General features: G+C 44.5%; 1 long non-coding RNA gene across 1 annotated transcript; it reads right to left on the reverse strand.

Annotated features, from left to right (window-relative positions):
• Positions 1-12,832: 12,832 nt before the first annotated feature.
• Positions 12,833-17,657, reverse strand: LOC120913955. Its single transcript, XR_005743599.1, has 2 exons — positions 17,388-17,657; positions 12,833-13,871 (listed from the first exon to the last, which is right to left on the reverse strand). It is a non-coding gene; the product is annotated as an uncharacterized LOC120913955 (long non-coding RNA).
• Positions 17,658-21,507: the final 3,850 nt, after the last annotated feature.

The raw sequence follows: 21,507 nt of genomic DNA on the forward strand, positions 1-21,507 counted from the left end.
TTACCGCGTGTTTGTAAAAGTTTGGTGAGAGACGATTCGCACTTTTCAGTCTTCGTGCTTTCAGATCGTTTTCTGCTGTTCAGAATGCTGACGAATGTGCTATCTCCATTACGGACGCTAGTTTTACCAGAAGGAGCGCTCCCGTCTCATACTTGATTCTGAGCATGCACGTTTTTTTAAGACTCGAAAAAGCATACACACAAACGTTTTTCTCATCAGAAACCAGCCCGACGAGAATCACAACAAGAAAATTGAGACTCCCGACAAGAAAATAGAAAGCAGGTATTCTCGTCGAGATTCACAACAGTTTTCTCGACGAGAAACCATACACACGAACGGTTTTCTCGGCAAAAAGCTCTGCCAGCAGTTTTCTTGACGTGAAAAACGAGCTTGTGCGAGAGTTTGTAAACTTTTATCTTTTTAGGTTTTATATTTGAGACGTTTTTAGGTTTATTAAATGTGAAGATTATACGGAATCTCCTTATCATTGGAGTTTCCTTGATTGAACTTGAATAATGTATTTGATATTTGATATTTTACCTCACTCCTACTGTCTTGGAAAATTTATTTGGGGCAGGGAGCAATGATGAGGTGCAAAGTGCAGTAACTCATAGTAGCCAAAGTTCTCATCAGTATAAAGCCATCAGAGCAGCTATAGATGCTGGCTGAGGGCTTTCTATGGGTTACTGCTCTTAAGACCATATTGGAAGGGGTACAGTTATTGGCTCTCTACGTTACAAAAATCTATTCACTGCATTGGCCCGCTGATATCTACCACAATGTAAAATACCAGTTTTAGATTCAGTTGGCCTTTTGAAAACAGATTGGATTAGCCAAATCAACCATAACCTCCAATCTGCCCTGTCATTGGTTACCTCTAAACAAACAGAAGATTTGTAGCACTGCCTCTATAGTTACTGTATTTGACAGATGCACTTAGACACGACCATGTCACTTTACAGCTGCACTTGATGGCTTTTTATGAAAATAGTTTTTACTTTTTCTGTTACTAATTCATTGATTTTTAACTTTGTGTGTTGTTTTGTAGAAACCGTGATTGTTTTTAATGCATTTTTTTACAGATTAATTTCATGTCACATGCCAATGATTTCCACACACGTTATTATATGTTTTTTGAAGGAATCCTCTACTGAGAGAATACACAGGGAGCCACTTTGTACCGCTCCTTCTGAAATGCTTGTTGACTAGCTTCTTCTAGCATCCACATTTCCTATGTCTTTAACCTAGGACAGTGATGGTGAACCTTGGCACCCCAGATGTTTTGGAACTACATTTCCCATGATGCTCACGCACTCTGCAGTGTAGGTGAGCATTATGGGAAATGTAGTTCCAAAACATCTGGGGTGCCAAGGTTCCCTATCACTGACCTAGAGCAAATATGAAGCCAGTGAGGTCAGAACTCCCGATCTGCATATTTTTTCTATGTCAGTGCCTCAGAAACCAGACATTCAGCGTAACAGCCAGGAAACTGATATTTTTACAATTGGAGGCGGACAGTGGCAGTCCCACATTTTTCATAGGCTTCCTTGTCTCGTTGAAAAAGTAGTACCATTTAAGACCACAAGATGGCAATGGTGTGCTTTTCCATTTCAGGGCGCTGTTATTAATCATCTTCCTATGAAGAATACAGTATATATCATTGTAACTTTAATATACCATGTTGTAGATATAAAGTCCATGTGAAATGTTAAAGCTTCTGTACTCTTTTTTATATCACATACCTTCAGTTATCTATTTACATTTAACTTTACCTGCAAAGGCAACGGTATAATTCTGTTCAGTCAGTCTTGTGAGTTACACACCTATGCTACAATCTATAGCAGTGCCGATCCTGACCTGCCTGGGGCCCTAAGCAAAATGACATGTCACATTAAAGTTGAGAAGTGGGGGGGGGGGGATTGGGGGCGCTGCCGACAGTGACATGTCACATTAAAGATTAAAGTTGAGAAGCTGGGGGAGGGGGTGTTCTGATGTCATAAATTACATCTTACATTAAAGTGAGCGGGGGGTGCTGACTTCTTACCTCTTCTCCCATAGAGCCAGCGAGTTGAGAAGCGGGGTGACTTCTCAGTAATTTGGGGGGCCCTCCGCAGCTTTGCGGGGCCCTAAGCGGCTTGCATAGCCTATAGGGAGAATCGGCCCTGATCTATAGCCAGGCTGGTGACACCACTGTTTTCTAGTTTAAGTTTTCAGCTTCCTGGGCCACCTTTGCATTCAGCCAATTAGACTGATTCGCCACAATCACCTCTGTCCAATGAGCAGTCAGGTGACACAGGAAGTTGCTTTGGGTGCCGGAACCCCAGCTGCCCATAGTTATCTGGAGCGGAGTACAGAATGCTTACGTTGCTAAAACGTGGTGGAACAGCCATATTACGAGATAAACATTTTGAGTCGTTATTGTAACATTTATCTAAAAATGAGTTTTGACACAAATGTCACATTTTTATTTTGTTGGTGTTTTCCATTTTGGTATTTGGGTTTCATATGCAGGCTATGGGGCTGGGTTCACGCTATTGCAAATTGGATGCAGGATACCCGCACTCAATTTGGAGCTGGTTCCCATTTCTCCGCTGCAAATTTGCACAGGAACACTGTGCATCTTTTGGTCCATGTCCGAATTCAGATAAAAATATGGTCTGAAATTAGACCTGAAACAATGATTGGGGACGCACCGGACCCTTGCTGTGAGCCGCATGCGAATATAGTGTGAGCCCAGCCTGAAAGTACATTCATGAAGGCTGTGCCGAAAGAGGTCTAAATTTAATCAAAAAGCCCTCCAACCGTGTTGGTGTGTAGCATAGTAAGACCTTCTTAGAACAGAAGGTATTCACATGTCTCCATCATATATCCCTAAAAAAAAGAAGATTATTCCCGATATCAGAACAGTGGGTGGAGCCACACAAATCATTCTTTATGTCCCAAATGACCAGCAACACATCCAAGTCCACTTGTGCAGATACGGCAATATTATTCCAAACTTCATACAGCTGTTTCAGGCTTTTTGTATATACACAGACTTGAAACTACCCCTCCTAATGATTACCTGCATAGAAAGGAAAGAGACTTCATAGTGTTCAGACAGGTCAGACCAGTCTCCCAGACTTGTATTAATATGAACCTATTCATGGGGGTGGCAGAGATGATTGTAGAAGGTAAGTAAATATTCTTTACCATGTCTGATATCCAATGAACATGTTTCTTTGCCTCAGATGGGAAAAGTACAGGTTTGTTTTAAAGTAGACCTAAACCCAATTAAAAACCATCTAAAATATAACACTAGCATTAATATTTGAATGTAATTTAAGAAGGTATTTTTAGGGTCTGTGTTGACTGGCCTTTGTTCGAATCAGATAGTAATGCAAAATTCACTTGAAGCAGGTCAGATGCAGCTGCCAAGGAGTTCTGAATGATCTCAGAACCGTCTTAAACTGATGCCATCTATACAAGCCTGTCGACAAAAGCCCTAAATCCTGTAGGTGTCATTAAAAAATACAGACACCTCCTGTTTTGAGGTGATAAATCCTAGTTGTAATGTGTTCTTTTAACCCCTGCAGCACCGGAATATTGGGGTGGGGGTGGGGGTGTAATTTCTGCTAAATGCGTTGGACACAACAGCATAAGGGACACATACTGAAGGTGATGTCCCTTATCCTTTTTTTATTTTATTTTTTGGTAAACTTAAGTTTTAAAGCGGGGGTCGGCAACCCATTGGTCACGAGGTACTCATCATCCGCCAACAGGTGATGGGTAGCTTGCAAACATGACCCAGTGTTGCAGCCCCAGTCTTCTCTTCAGATCTCCAGTACACCAATATACACTGTCCTACATACTACTGACCTCTGTACCCTGTCCTACATACTACTGACCTCTGTACACTGTCCTACATCCTACTGACCTCTGTACCCTGTCCTACATACTGCTGACCTCTGTAGACTGTCCTACATACTACTGACCTCTGTACACTGTCCTACATACTACTGACCTCTGTACACTGTCCTACATACTACTGACCTCTGTACACTGTCCTACATACTACTGACCTCTGTACACTGTCCTACATACCACTGACCTCTGTACACTGTCCTACATGCCACTGACCTCTGTACCCTGTCCTACATACTGCTGACCTCTGTAGACTGTCCTACATACTACTGACCTCTGTACACTGTCCTACATACTACTGACCTCTGTACACTTTCCTACATACTACTGACCTCTGTACACTGTCCTACATGCCACTGACCTCTGTACCCTGTCCTACATACTGCTGACCTCTGTACACTGTCCTACATACTACTGACCTCTGTACACTGTCCTACATACTACTGACCTCTGTACACTGTCCTACATACCACTGACCTCTGTACATACCACTGACCTCTGTACACTGCCCTACATCCTACTGACCTCTGTACACTGCCCTACATCCAAGTATTCTATTTAGGCATCGGGGGTATTTGCGGGAGTACAAGTACTCCAGCAAATACTCGGTACCGGTCCCGATACCGATACTGGTATCGGTATCGGGACAACCCTACTCTGTACACTGCCCTACATACTACTGACCTCTGTACACTGCCCTATACCCTACTAACCTCTGTACACTGTCCTACATACTACTGACCTCTGTACACTGCCCTACATCCTACTGACCTCTGTACACTGCCCTACATACTACTGACCTCTGTACATTGTCCTACATACTACTGACCTCTGTATACTGCCCTACATCCTACTGACCTCTGTACACTGGCCTACATATTGCTGCTGGTGATATTTTTTTTGGGGGAGGGGGGCTTTAAACAGTGCACCCACCCTGTCCTGCTTGTCCCCCGAAATGGACCACATATCTACAGTACATGCAAACACATTCAGTTCTATGGGATTTGAACACAAAGGGGCAGATCCACAAAGATCTGCCCCGGCGCATCGTATCCGAGATACGCTACGCCACCGTACCTTACCTGGCTGTAAATCGAATCCATAAAGAATTTGCGCCGTAAGTTACGGCGGCGTAGTGTATCTCAAGCGGCGTAACGGCGCGGAATTTTTAACATAGACGTGAATTACGTCCATCCCGATTCACGGATGACTTACGCAAAAAAAAATAAAAAAAATAAACGCGGGAACGACGGCCATACTTAACATGGCAAGTCTAACTATACTCCGCAAAATAGCAGCTTTAACTATACGCCGGAAAAAGCCAACTAGAGACGACGTAAGAGAATGCGACGGCCGCGCGTACGTTCGTGGATCGACGGAAATAGCTAATTTGCATACTCGACGCGGAAAACGACGAGAACTCCACCCAGCGGACGCCGAAGTATTGCATCTAAGATCCGAAGGCGTACGAAGCCATACGCCTGTCGGATCTAACCCAGATGCCGTCGTATCTTGGTTTGAGGATTCAAACCAAAAATCCGACGTGGGAAATTTGAAAGTACGCCGGCGTATCAGTAGATACGCCGGCGTACTCTCTTTGTGGATCTGCCCCATAGTGTGCAGCATGTTACCAGAAATAACGGCACTGTTCGCTCTACACTAGTAGCAGTGAAGTGAATGGTAGGGAGCATGCACAAAACAAAAAAAGAGGATTAAAAACTATGGTAAAGGACTTTAAAAAAGGACTATGGTATACTTCATATTTTAAAGCAATTGATGTAAAAAAATAGTTTTAGTCCAAAAGGAAAAAAAAGTATTGCTTTTATAGCAATCATATTGAGGTTCCTGAACTATATATACATTTATTTTGCCTAAATATTAGCCAAACACTACTACTTGCATAAATCACTGTGTAGTGAGACAGCTGTGGTCCCCATGTGTTTCTGGATCTCATAACAGCTACATGTTCTGTTATCAATATAGTTACACCCTTGTCCCTTGATGACTGCCCTGTACTGCACCACAAATGCTGTGACTTTCCTAAAGGATAAGTTCATCTTTCATAACATGTCACACGGTCCACCCATATTCAGGGTTTAACAAGTCACTGTAGCACCAAGCCCCTGCCCCCCGATGCCCTGTTGTGACAGTAAGTGGGGGATTTTTTCCCCCCGCTCGCTGTCGCAATAAAAAAAAAAATGTCATTCATAAAATATGAAGTTTACCATAGTCATTTTATTAAAGTCTTTTACCGTTGTTTTCAATCTTCTTTTTCATTCTGTGCACACTCCCTATCCTCCACTGATGCACTTCATTGCTACTAGTGTAGAGCGAGCAGTGCTTTTATTTCTGGTCACATGCTCTATTCTATGTTTACAATTCCCAAAGAGCTGAATGTGTTTGTAGATGTGTGGTCCATTTTGGGGCCATTTTCTGTGTTGATGGGAAAGTCTCATCAGCTATGGCTTGCCTAACACTTTATAAGCAGTTACCACATTCGGCGTGTATAAACATTAGATGATGACATTGCCCTTCCCCATCTGCAAGGAAGGTTCACACATGAAAAAGGAAGAGCACCCAAAATTGGTAGTGGATCACTTTTTTGTATAAGGGTGGTCTAAAGACATTGGGCCAGATTCAGATAGAATCGCCTATCTTTAGGTGGGCGTAGCGTATCTCAGATACACTACGCCGCCGTAACTTAGTGAGGCAGGTCCTGTATTCAGAAAGAACTTGTGCCCTAAGTTACGGCGGCGTAGTGTAAATGGGCCGGCGTAAGCCCGCGTAATTCAAAGTAGGCTGGTAGTGGGCGTGTTGTATGTAAATGACTCGTGACCCCACGTAATTGACGCTCCGTAATGCGCCATCCGCGAACGTATCCCAGTGCGCATGCTCAAAATCACGTCGCAAATAGTCAATGCTTTCGACGTGAACGTAACTTACACACAGCCCTATTCACGTACGACTTACGCAAACGACGTAAACCACTTAAAATTCTACGCCGTTCCGACGTCCATACTTAACATTGGCTATGCCTCATATAGCAGGGGTAACTTTACGCCAACAAAAGCCTTACGTAAACGACGTATATCAATGCGCCGGGCGCACGTACGTTTCTGAATCTGCGTAACTAGCTCATTTGCATATTATACGCGTAAATCTACGGAAGCGCCCCTAGCGGCCAGCGTAAATATGCAACTAAGATACGACGGCGTAAGAGACTTACGCTGGTCGTATCTTAGACAAATTCTGGCGTATCTGATTCTTTGAATCAGGCGCCAAGATACGACGACTCACACTCAGAGTTACGACGGCGTATCTGGATATACGCCGTCGTAACTCCTTTCGGAATCTGGCCCATTAGTGTGGGATATTGTGTGGTGGGATCAGTTGAGACATCTGACTGGCAGATCCGCAGGTGACGGTTTTACTTTTCCATTCTCAGTTGGAGTTCACCTGTAAGTCACAATCTAAAGATTTTAATATGAAGAAAATAAATTGGTCACGCTGTAAACTTCATCTCTCAGCTGATCCATGAAATGTAAATATATTCTTCCTATACAGTTCTCTCCGAAGAGTTTGTTTAGTGATCAGGCGGCAGTTGGCGCTTTGCATAAACTTTGAATGAAGGTGCAGCTTTGTGTGTTTGGCCTACATGTCTCCTATTGTGTGTGTCACCGTTCCTTCCCAGCGCTACAAGTCTCGTCATGCCCTATTTATTCTCACATCAATACCTGCCATTCTACATCTGTGCTCACACCTAGTAACACAAACCCCGCAGGCTGGTCTCATTCCAATAGTCTTCTCTTATCTGCCAAGTGTCCACAATAACCTCTTATCACCCTCTGATTATCAACTATTGCACTGCAATTATCTGTGTTGATATAGGACAGCCCCAACCAAAGGGACGTATTTATTTTTAAAGGGAATAGATAAATGTTTAAAAAATAGTTTTATGGCCCGTATACACGATCAGAAAATTGGATGAAAAATAGCGCTTTCGACGCAATCGTGTGATAATCTGACCGTTCGTACACAGCTTACGAGAGCCGATCGTGACAGTTCATCCAATATTATCCGATGGGACAAGCATAAAAAAATTCTCGTACAATACCAGATTTTCTTTTAATACAACACATTACATCACTTCAGAATTTTTATTCTGTTGTACAAAAAAAATCGTAACTTTAGTAACCTCTTCATTTTTGATATGTGGTTAGCATGCAAAATAAAAAAAACACGATCATTCGTCCAATAATGTCATTGGCCCAGATTCAAGTAGCAATTGCGGCTGTGTAACCATAGGTTACACAGCGCAATTGCTTACTTGCCCCGGCGTTACGAATGCTCCTGATTCAGGAACATCGTAACGCCGACTGCAGCCTAAAATCTGCGTGGCATAAGGCTCTTATGCCATGCATATCTAGGCTGCATTCTTGTGATGACCGCTAGGGGGCGTTCCCATTGTGGTCAGCGTATAGTATGCAAATTGCATACTAACACCGATTCACAATGTTGCGCGAGCCCTGCGTACGCAATTTACGTCGATTCCGTATAGCGTGTTTAGCGTAAGGCTGCCCCTTCTAATAGCAGGGGCAGCCAATGATAAAGTATACCCGTCGTTCCCGCGTCGCGACGTTCGAATTTTACGTAATTTGCGTAAGTGATTCGTGAATGGCGCTGGATGCCATTCACGTTCACTTTGAAGCAAATGACGTCCTTGCGACGTCATTTGCCGCAATGCACGTCGGGAAACGTTTCCCGACGGAGCATGCGCTCTACGCTCGGCGCGGGAGCGCGCCTAATTTAAATGATTCCGGCCCCCTACGGGATCATTTACATTAGGCGCCCTTATGCAGGGCAAGTTTACACAGCGCACACTCAATTTACGGAGCTGCTGCTCCGTGAATTGCGGGTAGCGCAGTAAATTTGCGGGGGCGCAGGGCAAAGACGCTGCCCTGCGCCTCTGTAAATAAGGGGCAAATCTACCTGAATCCGGGCCATTGTGTATACCAGGCATTGGGCATATGAGTAAAAGGGATCAGGTGATTTATATAATCTTATCAATATTATTAAAATTTTGTAAAACATTTTTTCATAATATTTAGTTCTATACAGTATGTATGGAAAGCAGTGTTGCCAACCGTCAGTATTTTTACGGGCAGCCAGTAAAAAACAGGCAATTTTCTCCTGCCAGTAAAAGTAAAAGGTTGCCAGTAAAAAATATGGCTATGATGCTTGGCTTAGTCCGGAGCCGGCTGAGACCATCCGAGTGCTTGCTACGGTGTGATTGGGCGACTCTGGCGGAAGCAGTGCCTGAGCACGTCGTGCGATGTCAAGGTGCAATGGAGCCAAGCAGAGCGGCCTCGTGTGCCGATCTGCGGTATAGGAGCAAGGCAGGCTGGGACCGGGACTGTCAGTGCTGTTGGGACCGCTTGACTTGGAGAGAGACTGTCACTGTAACTCAGGAGGGGACGTGTCGTGTCAGTGAGGTCTCATCATCATCCTCATTGCTGCTGCTGCACACTGCTGTCAGTGTCACTGTGAGAGTAAATTTTATGTGTGTGTGCCGCCCATTCTAATTTTTTGCCCTCCTGAGACCTGTCCCTGAGCTACATACTCTCATTTGCACTTAAAACTGTAATTTTTTAACTTTAGGAAATAACAGTAAAAACTTGGCTGTGTCAGTAAATTTCAATCTGGTAGTTTGGCAACACTGATGGAAAGGCAGCCATGTTTGCTTATTACATATGCAGACTCTGTTTCCAGATTTGTGGTGCTACACAATGATTGTGCTTTACAGTTTCATATATCTCATTAAGACCCAGTTCACACTGGGGCGACACGTCAGACGGCTCAGCCACCTGACGAGCCGCGTCCTTTTGAATGCAATGGAACCGTTCTAATAGGACTTAGAAAAAGGTTCCTGCACGACTTCGGGGGCGGCTCGGGGCGACCTGCATTGACTTCTATACAGAAGTAGTTTTGCAAATCGCCTCTGAAGTCGTCCTCGGAACGACTTGCAGAGTCGCCCCCGAAGTCGTGCCGCTGCTGTGTGAACCGACTCTTAGAGATTTGTTTATAGCTTTGGAAGGACTCGTGCACAAATTGGATGGTTTTGATTCTGCAAATTACTTTTGACAAAGTGAAAGTATTGACATTATTGTATTGATATACATTATATTGTCAAAAGTATTGAGACGCCTGCCTTTTACATGCACATTAACTTCAGGCTAGGTTCACACTGCTCTGCGGAGCGGCTCACAGCAGGGGTTCGGTGCGTCCCTGTTCTCCATTTTAGGGATGAATCAGGCCTGCATTTTTGGCTGGATTCAGACCTGAAATGGACCAGAAGACGCACAGGACTCTCCTGCAAACTGCTCCGCAGCTGTCCTAGAGCTGTGTGAACCGGCTCCATTGAGAGCCGGTCACAGTCTTAGTCCGTAGGGTTCAATATTGAGTTGGCCCACCCTTTGCAGCTATAACCGCATTAACTTTTCTGGGAAGGCTGTCCACAAGGTTTAGGAGTGTGTTTATGGGAATGTTTGACCATTCTTCCAGAAGTGAGTTTGTGAGGTCAGGCACTGATGTCGGGCGAGAAGGTCTGGCTCGCAGTCTGCATTCTAATTCATCCCAAAGGTGTTCTGTCCTAAACCTTGTGGCCAGCCTTCCCAGAAGAGTTGAAGCTGTTATACCTGCAAAGGGTGGGCCAACTCAATATTGAACACTACGGACCAAGACTGGGAGGCTGTTAAAGTTCATGTGCGTGTAAAGGCAGGCGTCCCAATATTTTTGAGAATATAGCGTATTAGCCAGATTCAGGTACATACTCTGAATCTACGCCGGCGTTAATTTAAGCGTATTCTGGAAATCAGATACGCTTAAATTGGGCTAAGATACAAGCGCCGTAAGTCTCCTACGCCGTCGTATCTTAGGGTGCAATTTTCCCGCTGGCCGGTTGGTGGCGCTTCCATTGAGTTCGGCGTAGAATATGTAAATGACTAGATACGCCGATTCACGAACGTACGTGCGCACGGTGCATTTTTTTTTACGTCGTTTACGTGTGGCTTTTTCCGGCGTAAAGTTATTACAACAAATAGCTGGCCTAGCCAATGTTAAGTATGGCCGTCGTTCCTGCGTCGAAATTTGAAGATTTTACGTTGTTTGCGTAAGTGGTCCGTGAATGGGGCTGGACGTAATTTACGTTCACGTCTAAACCAATACGTCCTTGCGGCGTACTTTGGAGCAATGCACACTGGGATATGTACACGGACGGCGCATGCGCCGTTCGTAAAAAACGTCAATCACGTCAGGTCACCAAACATTAACATAAAACACGCCCCCCCATCCTCATTTGAATTAGGCGCGCTTACGCTGGCCCCATTAACGATACGCCACCGTAAGTTAGGAGGCAAGTGCTTTGTGAATACAGTACTTGCCTCTCTGACTTAAGGCGGCATAGCGTAAATACGATACGCTACACCGCCTTAAGGATACGCGCCCCTACCTGAATCTAGCTATATATCTCATTCAGAAATCATTTTATAGCTTTGGAAGGGCTTATGCTGAGACACAAATTGGATGGTTTTGATGCTGCAAATTACAATTGACTTTGAATTACTTTATTTTCTGTCTTTTACACATTACAAAGTGAAATTATTGTATTGTTGTATTGATATAGATTGTTTGTCTATCATTTCTGTGGGTTGCCAGAAGACCGTTTGATTGCAAGTTATGGATAATAGAAAGTACTCCACTTTTTCATAGCAGAGGGTGGTAGCAGGCCAGTTCTTTCAGAATCTATACTGTGGATATGGATGCATGCTTGTGTGCATTTGGAAAGACCAGCAGTGTGATCTTTCCTAGTAGGGGTACAAGTCCCCCCAAACTCCTATCCCCAGCTTCAGAGGACCTGTCTTCTTCTCTTGCTAGGACAAGAATCCAATGGCCATATCAGGTAGACTGATTTTGGAAATCAGATGGAGCTATCTCCATCATAACCACTAAGCCTTATGAAGCCACTTTGTGATTCAACCAATCAAACTGTAAGAAACTGATGTATCAGTTTTGGTTGGACCATCCATGTAAAGCTGAATTTGAGAAGGGTATAAATAAACAAATGATTGTAGCTCTGCATTAATTAATACGTTATTAAAGTGGTTCTAAACCTCAAGTTTTTTTTATCTTAATGCATTATACGCATTAGGCATAGGTGGCAAACACAAGGCCCGTGGGCCAAATCCGGCCCTCCAGGCCATTTCATGTGGCCCTCGCACCTCTACTGCAGCTGCTCTAGCCCTCCTCTGGTCCTCCTCAAAACCCTTACTTTCTGCTTTTAAAGCAATGCATCCAGCTTCTTCGCAGCAGCAACATAAGAAAAGGGGTGCACTGTGATGTAAGGGACAGAGGGGGACTCCACTTCTGATGGTGGGGTGGCTCTTAAAAATCTAATGTAAGGGGAGGTAATGCGCTGGACATCTAATCTTACAGATACAACTGGCCCTTTTGAGGGCAATCATAATGCTGATGCGGCCCATGATGAAATTGAGTTTGACACCCCTACATTAAGGTATAAAACCTTCTCTGATGCAGGATTCCCCCAGCCCCCCTTATTCTTACCTGAGCCCAATCCGATCCAGTGACCTGCATGAGAGTAGTGTCTCTCGAAGCTGTCTTCTTCCACATTGGGCAGATTGACAGCAGTGGGAGCCATTGGCTGTGCTATGTGGCAGAGCTGTGTAACTTTCAGGACTGAATGGGCGGGAATACAAATCTTTTGGCAGATAAAACAGCTTTCCTATACTGTATGTGTTTCATCTCTGTCTTTAGCTGTTTGCCCTGAGTTTACTTTTAAGTTGCCTTAAATGCAGTTTCCTACAGCAGTATGAAATAATTATAGCGGATGTTGGCAAAAATTGATGATACCAGGTAAAAGTTTTAAAAGGCTTAAAGTGGAATTCCAGGCACCGCCTTGCTAATCTTAAAAATGCTCCCTCCACCTCCCAACACCTATTTTGACTAACCGGTGTAAGAAAGAGCTCTATATTTACTTATTTTCTGGTCCGTTCACGTGATCTCCCCTGCATCAGCCAGGGCCGGTTGCAGAGGAGAGAATAGAGCACTTCAACAATGGCTTCAATGGCCCATTTGTTGTTGGTGCTCCCTCCTCTCCCCTGCAGCAGCTGCTAGCTAACACAGAGGAGCCGGACCATGTGACCAGACCAGAGCGGCCTGAAAATAGGTAAGTATACAGCTCTTACTTACACAAGTTAGTCAGAATAGATGCTAGAGGTGAAAAGTTTTAGGATTAGTTAGGTGGTGCCTGGAATTCGACTTTATAACTCCAGTTACCTATTTTATATTCATATAGATTGGTAAGAACAACACAGTGAATAGCAAGATCCCAAGAATCAATATTGTGAACCCAACACCCCACACACTTCTCATGAAGGCCCTGCAGCCATGTTGTCCAGTAGTGATTAGACGATCTGGGCCAGGAGGAATATGCTGGTCATTGGATAAGAGATGGAGTGTCATTAGTGATCCTCTGGCGCCTACCGAGTCCTTTTTTCCTACTGAACATAGCTTGTATCCGGACAGCCAGACTTCCTGGAGGTTTTGCATTTCAGGCGGCATGTGGGCCACAATGTCAAGATTAGGTTTTATTTTTGGTATTCCTTCTGGAGGAATTTGGGCCAAGTTCCTGCAGAGCGGACAGGGAAAGTCCTGGGATTTTTTGAGAAACAGACAAAGTCTGGAGAGACATTGCATGCAGAATGTGTGAGAACATGGGAGCAATAATGGGGTCTTGAAGATGTTGTCATAGGTGATGTAACAAATGGGGCATTCCAGGCTGTTCTTGACATCTTCCTCAGGTTCAGGCTCATTCGGGGGATCTGTAGCCATTTCATGGTCTTATAAAGAACTTCTTATTCTCCAAATTATGTATGGCTAATTACATCTACCTACTGTGAAGAGAAAAACAAATAATCACCATCAATTGTCTGTGTATTTATTGGGTCAGTTAAGGTAGCACTCCTTCTCTATGTAGCTTAGAGAGACATCAAATAAGTTCTACATTGCAGAAATTGAGAAATATCTGGGGCAAAATAGATATATTTTGTGAGAAAACTTAGATGGGGATATAACTTTTGGGGTTCAGTTTTGATTCATTTTTTTGGTTGTTAAAGATAAATTGCAACACCAATCTCACAGTTTCTAAACTGATCACCTTTATGAGTTATGTTTTTTTTTGTAGCATTTGGTTGAATTGACTGTGTTTTTGAGCTCTGGGACTTTCATCTTGGAAATTTTTATTCTGAAGCCCCCTGTGTTAGATGAACAGAAAGTGATGAGAACTGGATGGCGAGATCTTGAAACTGCACCGATTAGGATCACCATTGCCCTGGGAAGCAGTTGCTATGTATTATATCAGTCACTATTTAAAGGTTGGGAAACATCCCAGTCACTGCCAACAATGCAGATATTGTGTCACGTGTGTCTTAGGCCTCATTCACACTTCGGGCCGTTCGGGTCCGTCTGTCATGGACCTGAACGGCCGCTCCATGCATCGCTATGGAGCGTCGGATGTCAGCGGAGACATGTCCGCTGACATCCGACCCGCTAAAAACAGACGTATGGGGGCCACGTCCCCATCCGTCCATGCGGATCGGATCGGGTAAGATCTGATGAAAACGGACATGCTGTCCGTTTTCATCAGATCGCTCCATAGGGAGACAGCGCTGCCCGACAAGCCCCTCCCCGCTCAGTGAACAGGGAGGAGCTTGTCATCCATTGGCTCAGCAGAGATCTGCGGACTGATCTCCCGCTGAGTCGACGGGAGCAGGCGGACTCCGTAGCGACGGAGTCTGCCAAGTGTGAATGAGGCCTAAAGCTGCTCAAACATATACTGTACAATTTGATTCCTTTAGTTCTACTAACAACCATATAGTGCAAGGACCTCCCTGACTGGATACAAAGTAGATTTATTGTTTAGGTTTGTCTTTATATTACATAGTTACATCAGATTGTATAGTACATGGTTAGCCTAATACAGACTTTTTTTCAATCGGAAATTCTGGCCGTGTGTATGCCCCATCTGAGTTTTTCCATCAGATTTTATGAGGAATTTCGTCGGAGTTTAGATAGAGAACATGTTCTCTTTTACTCCGATGGAATTCCGATGTGAGTTTGGCCGGGCAAAAGCCTGATCGTGTGTATGGGGCATAAGGTTGGAGGGCGAATCCTCACTTCTTACACCTTTGAATTTATCCCATAATTATTACACATTGACTTTCTCATTGTGTGGGTGCACTGGAGTTTGAAGGATCCAAAATGTTTTCCCCATTCATAGTCTAAAGCTGATGCTCCTTAGTCCAGGGGTCGTCAACCCCCGGTCCGCGGCCCACTACCAGGCTGCGGCACTTCTGCAGCCGGGCCTGCGAGCAGGCGGCATGAGAGAGCCCCACATGCGGACCGCGGCACTCTGCCATTCGGACCACAAGGAGACTTTTCTTCCTTCTGCGTCGCTCTGTAATCCTCATAGAGCCGACAGCGGGAGGTGGAACAATTCTGGGTGGAGGGCGGAGCTGCCCAAGGTTATCAAACAGGCGATTGGCTGCTAGGACTGTCCTTCATCCTAGCAGCCAATCACCTGTTTGTTACCTTGGCCCTCCATCCAGAACTGTCCCGCCTCCCTCCCTGCAACTTTTCTCCTCATGCTGTGCCTCCCTCCGATCTGTCCCTAAGTGTGGGGGACGGAACTGAGGACTGTAATGTGTGGGGGATGGAACTGAGGACTGTAATGTGTGGGGGACGGAACTGACGACTGTAATGTGTGGGGGGGGAAGGCTGAGGACTGTAATGTGTGGGGGGGGGGGGGAGGCTGAGGACTGTAATGTGTGGGGGGAGGCTGAGGACTGTAATGTGTGGGGGGGGAAGCTGAGGACTGTAATGTGTGGGGGAGAAGGCTGAGGACTGTAATGTGTGGGGGGGAAGGCTGAGGACTGTAATGTTTTGGGGGGGGAGGCTGAGGACTGTAATGTGTGTGGGGGGGGGAGGCTGAGGACTGTAATGTGTGGGGGGGACTGAGGACTGTAATGTGGGGTTATGATATAAATCGGGGCAGACGACAGTACTGTTAATGGGGGAGCCCAGAGTATGACAACACTACCAGTGACAGGGTGAGTGTGAGCAGGGCCTAGTGGGGGCACTAGCTTCATCTGTTGGGGCCTTACTACATCTGGTGGCAGGCAGCATGGCAAGTGACAATCCGCATCTGGTGGCAGGCAGCATGGCAAGGGACAATCCGCCTCTGGTGGCAGACAGCATGGCAAGTGACAATCCGTATCTGGTGGCAGGCAGTGTGGCAAGTGACACGCTCAAAGCTCCCACTGATTCTGCATTATGGTGGATTTAACTTTATTTATTACTACAATATAATAAATAGAAATAATGCGCTGACAAATTGCCCGCAAAAAATCGCTTACCCCCCGCATGCCATCCCCAACCGAGCCTTGGCAAAATTTTCTTCCATGCAGCCGGTCCCCGGTGCCAAAAAGGTTGGGGACCACTGCCTTAGTCAACTGCTTTTACCAGTTTGCCATGGAAATTAAAGATACCTTGAGTGGTCATTTGGGCTCCTACCCTACAAAATCAAGATGGTCACTGTAGCCCACTATTATATTGTGATTTTAAGGGGTTGTGGTAACTTGGTGTCATTATGGCTCAATATTTATCCATATTTGAGGATGTTTTTATGAAGTGTCATATCTTCTACTCCATTCGTTGTTCACCTCCAAGGTGCCCACACAGATTAGAAACATCATAGGTTAACTTGATCACTAAACGGAGGCAGAACACTAACCCTTCTAGAACCACACTGATATCTAGTAAAACCTTGCTTCACGTGCATCCAAAAGTACAAAAACCTTTTTTGTAGAAAATGCCCAAAACATGTAGGAACTTCTAAAAAAAACTATTTACAGTGCTGCAGTCCTAGAGGTAGTAAAGATTCTATGAGAGTAATAAGAGCCTCATTTTATTGATCAGGTTAATACTGTGTTTGAATGATGTGGTTAATTGGATAGAAAACGGTATCTAATAACAATATTAGAAGCAAACTGGTTTGTTAACTGTGCAAAAAAGATGTTAGCTACATCTTATTCTAACCGCCTTGCCAGTAACACAATCTTGCCCTCCTGGCATCCACAAAGTCTGCTTGGTCATACATTAAGCCCATTCTCATTAGTCTTTTGACATACAAAGCAAATGGAGAAACAGAGTTGATGTTGCGTGTCTGTTTATGTACGTAAGTCTACATATGTTTATATATAATATATTTATCCTAATGTAACTAAAATATCAGTTTTGAACACTTTTTAATTACTCATAAACAATATGAATACCTTCCATCCCAATAACAGCAATAAAAAAAGTTTTTAAAAATGTGGGTGCAGGCTTAAACTTTTTAGAACATTGCCTACCTGCCACGTGGTATTTGTCCAATCCCATCTTTAGACTCAGTATGGGATCTTACCATTCTTGGGCTAAGTTTCCATTAAGAATAAAAACATTCTCCTCTAGATCAGTGAATCCTTTTGCGTTGAATGAGCTCTGAACTTCTATGTATATCGTTTTTTTTCTCTCGCCTAGTAACCAACAATCGGCTCTGAGCTGCAAACTTCAGCCAAGAGAGTTCCTTGGGTCATTCAGTCGTCCCTCAGCCCATGGCAACACTAACAATTGTAGAAGGGAACAATGGAAGGGCTAAGAGGCAGCTATCACACATTCATCAACCACATTCTGTAACTGGAGAGTCAGCATGACAGCTTAGGCTGCAATATAGACGATCAGATCTTTGGGCCTGTTATGTTATTATATTTGTTTATATTGCACACCTTTCCCATAGTGTCTGTATAATGCTTAGAAACTCATAATTCTTTATAAAAACTGAGCTGGAAATGAGGAGGTACTGTCTATAGCCTTTAGGTTCCAGTGATCATAAATGTATTGATACAAAAATTATGGTTTTAGGGCTGCAAGATCAGCTAGGTAGACAAGGAGCAACAAAATGGTTCCTGGCAATTCTTTACTATCACGATGAGGAAATTTATGTTTCAGCTCTTTACGGTACACCAAAATTGCATGGACACAGTAATCCCATCAGCACCAGACAGCTTGTGCTACCGGATGCACTGCACTGTTGAATACAAATTGACAATCTCAGTGTTGGATTTAGTTAATCTAATACATTCATGATCATGCAAATAGTAACCCCTATGGTGCTAGGGAGCAGTAAGATGAACAATCTTTTAGATACAGAAACTAGTACAATGCAGATATATATGTGCACTGTCACTTTTCTATTTTTCTATTTTGGATTTAATACTGGCAACAATATACTGTAATATACTTAAAGCGGGGGTTCACCCTAAAAACAATTTTCTAACATTACATTGAGCTCACTCTCGACATTGACAGTATGCCGATTTTTTTTTTTTTTTGCTGTACATACCTCGTATAGCTATTTTCTTACCCGGGTTCCGGGTAGTGAATCCCGCGGGAGTGGGCGTTCCTATGCCGCAGTTAGTCATTGACGTGATGATAAAAACTACCCCCCCCCCCCGTCACATAAGGAGCGTCACGAGTTGCCGAAAGAAGCCGAACGTCGGTGCGCAGGCGCCATATAGCTCCGACTCGACGTTCGGCTTCTTTCGGCAACTCGTGACGCTCCTTATGCGACGGGGGGTAGTTTTTGTCATCACGTCAATCACTAACTGCTGCATAGGAACGCCCACTCCCGCAGGATTCACTACCCGGAAGCCGGGTAAGAAAATAGCTAAACGAGGTATGTACAGCAAAAAAAAAAAAAAATCGGCATTCTGTCAATGTCGAGAGTGAGCTCAATGTAATGTTAGAAAATTATTCTTAGGGTGAACCCCCGCTTTAAGAGCCCATCCACCCAGAACTGATATTTCCGTTTTGGTAGATGATGGAGGGACAAATCACCTGACAGTTTCCTGTATCTCTCAGGGGCTATTGGTGAGATCTCTTCTGTGTCTATACATCTGCTATTAGTCCTTCTGGATTTGTATTTTGTTTATATTACGGTAACTGGTTCGCTACAACTAGATTGGCACAAGGCCAAAGTGGTGCCTATATTTAAAAGGGATCAAAGTATTTACCAAGTAACTATAGACCTGTTTGTTTAACTCCTATAGTGGCGGGTCAGGCAGCGGGTGATGGCGGCAAGCTCCTGTGTCCTTCGTGGTTCTCTGTCCTCCCATGTGTGTCTCCTTCTGTCCAATCAGGGTGCCTGTGCCTTCAGCCAATCAGGTGACGGTTATTAGATCCGCGCCTCCTGACCGGCTGAGAAGCGGTTCAGTGTTAGCAAAGCAAATATTAATTTGCTTTGCTAGCACACCTGGGTGGACTGCAAAAGCAATGTTCTGCGCTCTGAGTCCACCTTTCTTGAAGCCTATTAGAGCCTATTAACACCCCTGCTTCTGGAATTCAGCCGCCCGGCATCCAAAACGGGGACGGACACCTGAATAGGGAGTATTGAGTAGATTTATTCTATGCATGAATCTATCCATTCTACACAGAGGGGGATGGCATGATAGAGGGGGCGGTGCCTGTGTGCCCTTAATGGATGCCCCACCACTGTTCTTGACCATTAAATCCCCCTGCATATGATGGACACAGAGGCTACATATGATGGGCACAGGCTTCATATGGTGGGCACATAGGCTATATATATGATGGGCACAGAGGCTGCATATGATGGACATAGGCTGCATATGATGCGCACAGTGGCTGCATTTTATGGGCACACCGGCTGCAATTGATGGCACTGTGAGGCTGCAATTGAGGACAGAGAACCATGGAGGACACAGGAGCTCGTCACCATCACCTGCTGCCAAGATGGGGTAAGTGAGTGCCAGTCAGACGGTGAGCGGGGGGGTCACAAAGGCTGCATATGATGGGCACAGGCTGCATATGATGGGCTTAGAGGCTACATATGAAAGGCACAGGCTGCATACGATGGGCACAGGCTGCATATAATGGGCACAGGCTGTACATGATGGGCTTAGAGGCTACATATGAAAGGAACAGTCTATATATGATGGGCACAGAGGCTGCATATGATGGACGTAGGCTGCATATGATGCGCATAGTGGCTGCATTTTATGGGCACAGTGGCTGCAATTGATGGCACAGTGAGGCTGCAATTGAGGACAGAGAACCATGGAGGACACAGGAGCTCGTCGCCGTCACTCGCTACCAGAATGGGGTAAGTGTGTGCCAGTCAGACGTGAGTGGGAGGAGTCACAAAGGCTTTATATGATGGGCACAGGCTGCATATGATGGACACAGGCTACATTAGATGGGCACAGAGGCTACATATGATGGGCACAGGCTGCATATAATGGACACAGGCTGCATATGATGGGCACAGTGGCTGCAATTGATGGCACAGTGAGGCTGCAATTGATGTTTTTCTTTTTTCAGAAAGAAAAATTTTGAGCACCACCTGCCACTGGTCAAGAAGGATCTAGGTGTTCTGGTAGATCATAGTCTTAGGCTCTGTTCACACCAGTGCGATTTCAGATGCAACTTGAGTTCCACAGAACTGCATGACAATGGAAATGACATTGTTTTCAATGGTGCCTGTGGACAAGCTAGCAAAATCCTTTCTTGTATTAAAAGAGTTATGGACTGTAGAGAGAGAGAGAGAATTTTTCTCCTGTACATATCTAAAATATGCAGTTCAGTTTTGGGCACCAGTTCACAAAAAAGATATTCGGGAACTGGAGAAAGTGCAGAGAAGGGCAACCAAACAGATAAGGGGCATCGAGGAGCTCAGCTTTGAGGAAAGATTAGAGGAACTGAATATATTCTCACTTGAGAAGAGGAGATTAAGGGGGGATATGATCAACATATATAAATACATAAGTGGGCCATATAGTGAACTTGGTGTTGCGTTATTCACTTTCAGGTCATCACAGAGGTCAAGTGGACACTCTTTGCATCTCGAGGAAAAGAGATTTAACCTTCACATACAGAAAGGCTTCTTCACAATAAAATCTGTGAAAATGTGGAATAGACTTCCTCAAGAACCAGTTCTGGCCAGGACTGGAGGCATTTCATATTTCAATATAACTGTATATTACCATTTATAGGTAATAACACCACCAGACATTTTTGATCCAGGGAATGTGTTCCCCCACTGGATCAAATTGGATCATGCTCTATAGGTCTTTTTTTCTTTCTTCTGGACAAACTATGGGTACAGGATTCTGTATATGTAGGTTATTTATATGTTTGTTCTATTGCAGTGGCGGCCCGTCCATAGGGGGGCGCATGGGCGCCGCCCCCCCCTCTCCCCAAAGCCAGTAAAAAAAAAAAAAAAAATAAATGAAAAAATTTTTTTTTTTTTGGGCCCTTTAAGAAAAAAAAAGGTCCTTTAAGACGGTGCATGTTCAGAGTGGGCGCCGGTCAAAGACTCAGAGCACTGCTATAGCATCATTGAAGCGTCATGCCAATGCAGCAGGCAAGACGCTTCATTTGCAGTTTTTTTTTAAGCTCTGTGGCTATGTGCTG

Source organism: Rana temporaria, chromosome 9, assembly GCF_905171775.1.
Source record: "Rana temporaria chromosome 9, aRanTem1.1, whole genome shotgun sequence".
Lineage (NCBI taxonomy): Eukaryota > Metazoa > Chordata > Amphibia > Anura > Ranidae > Rana > Rana temporaria.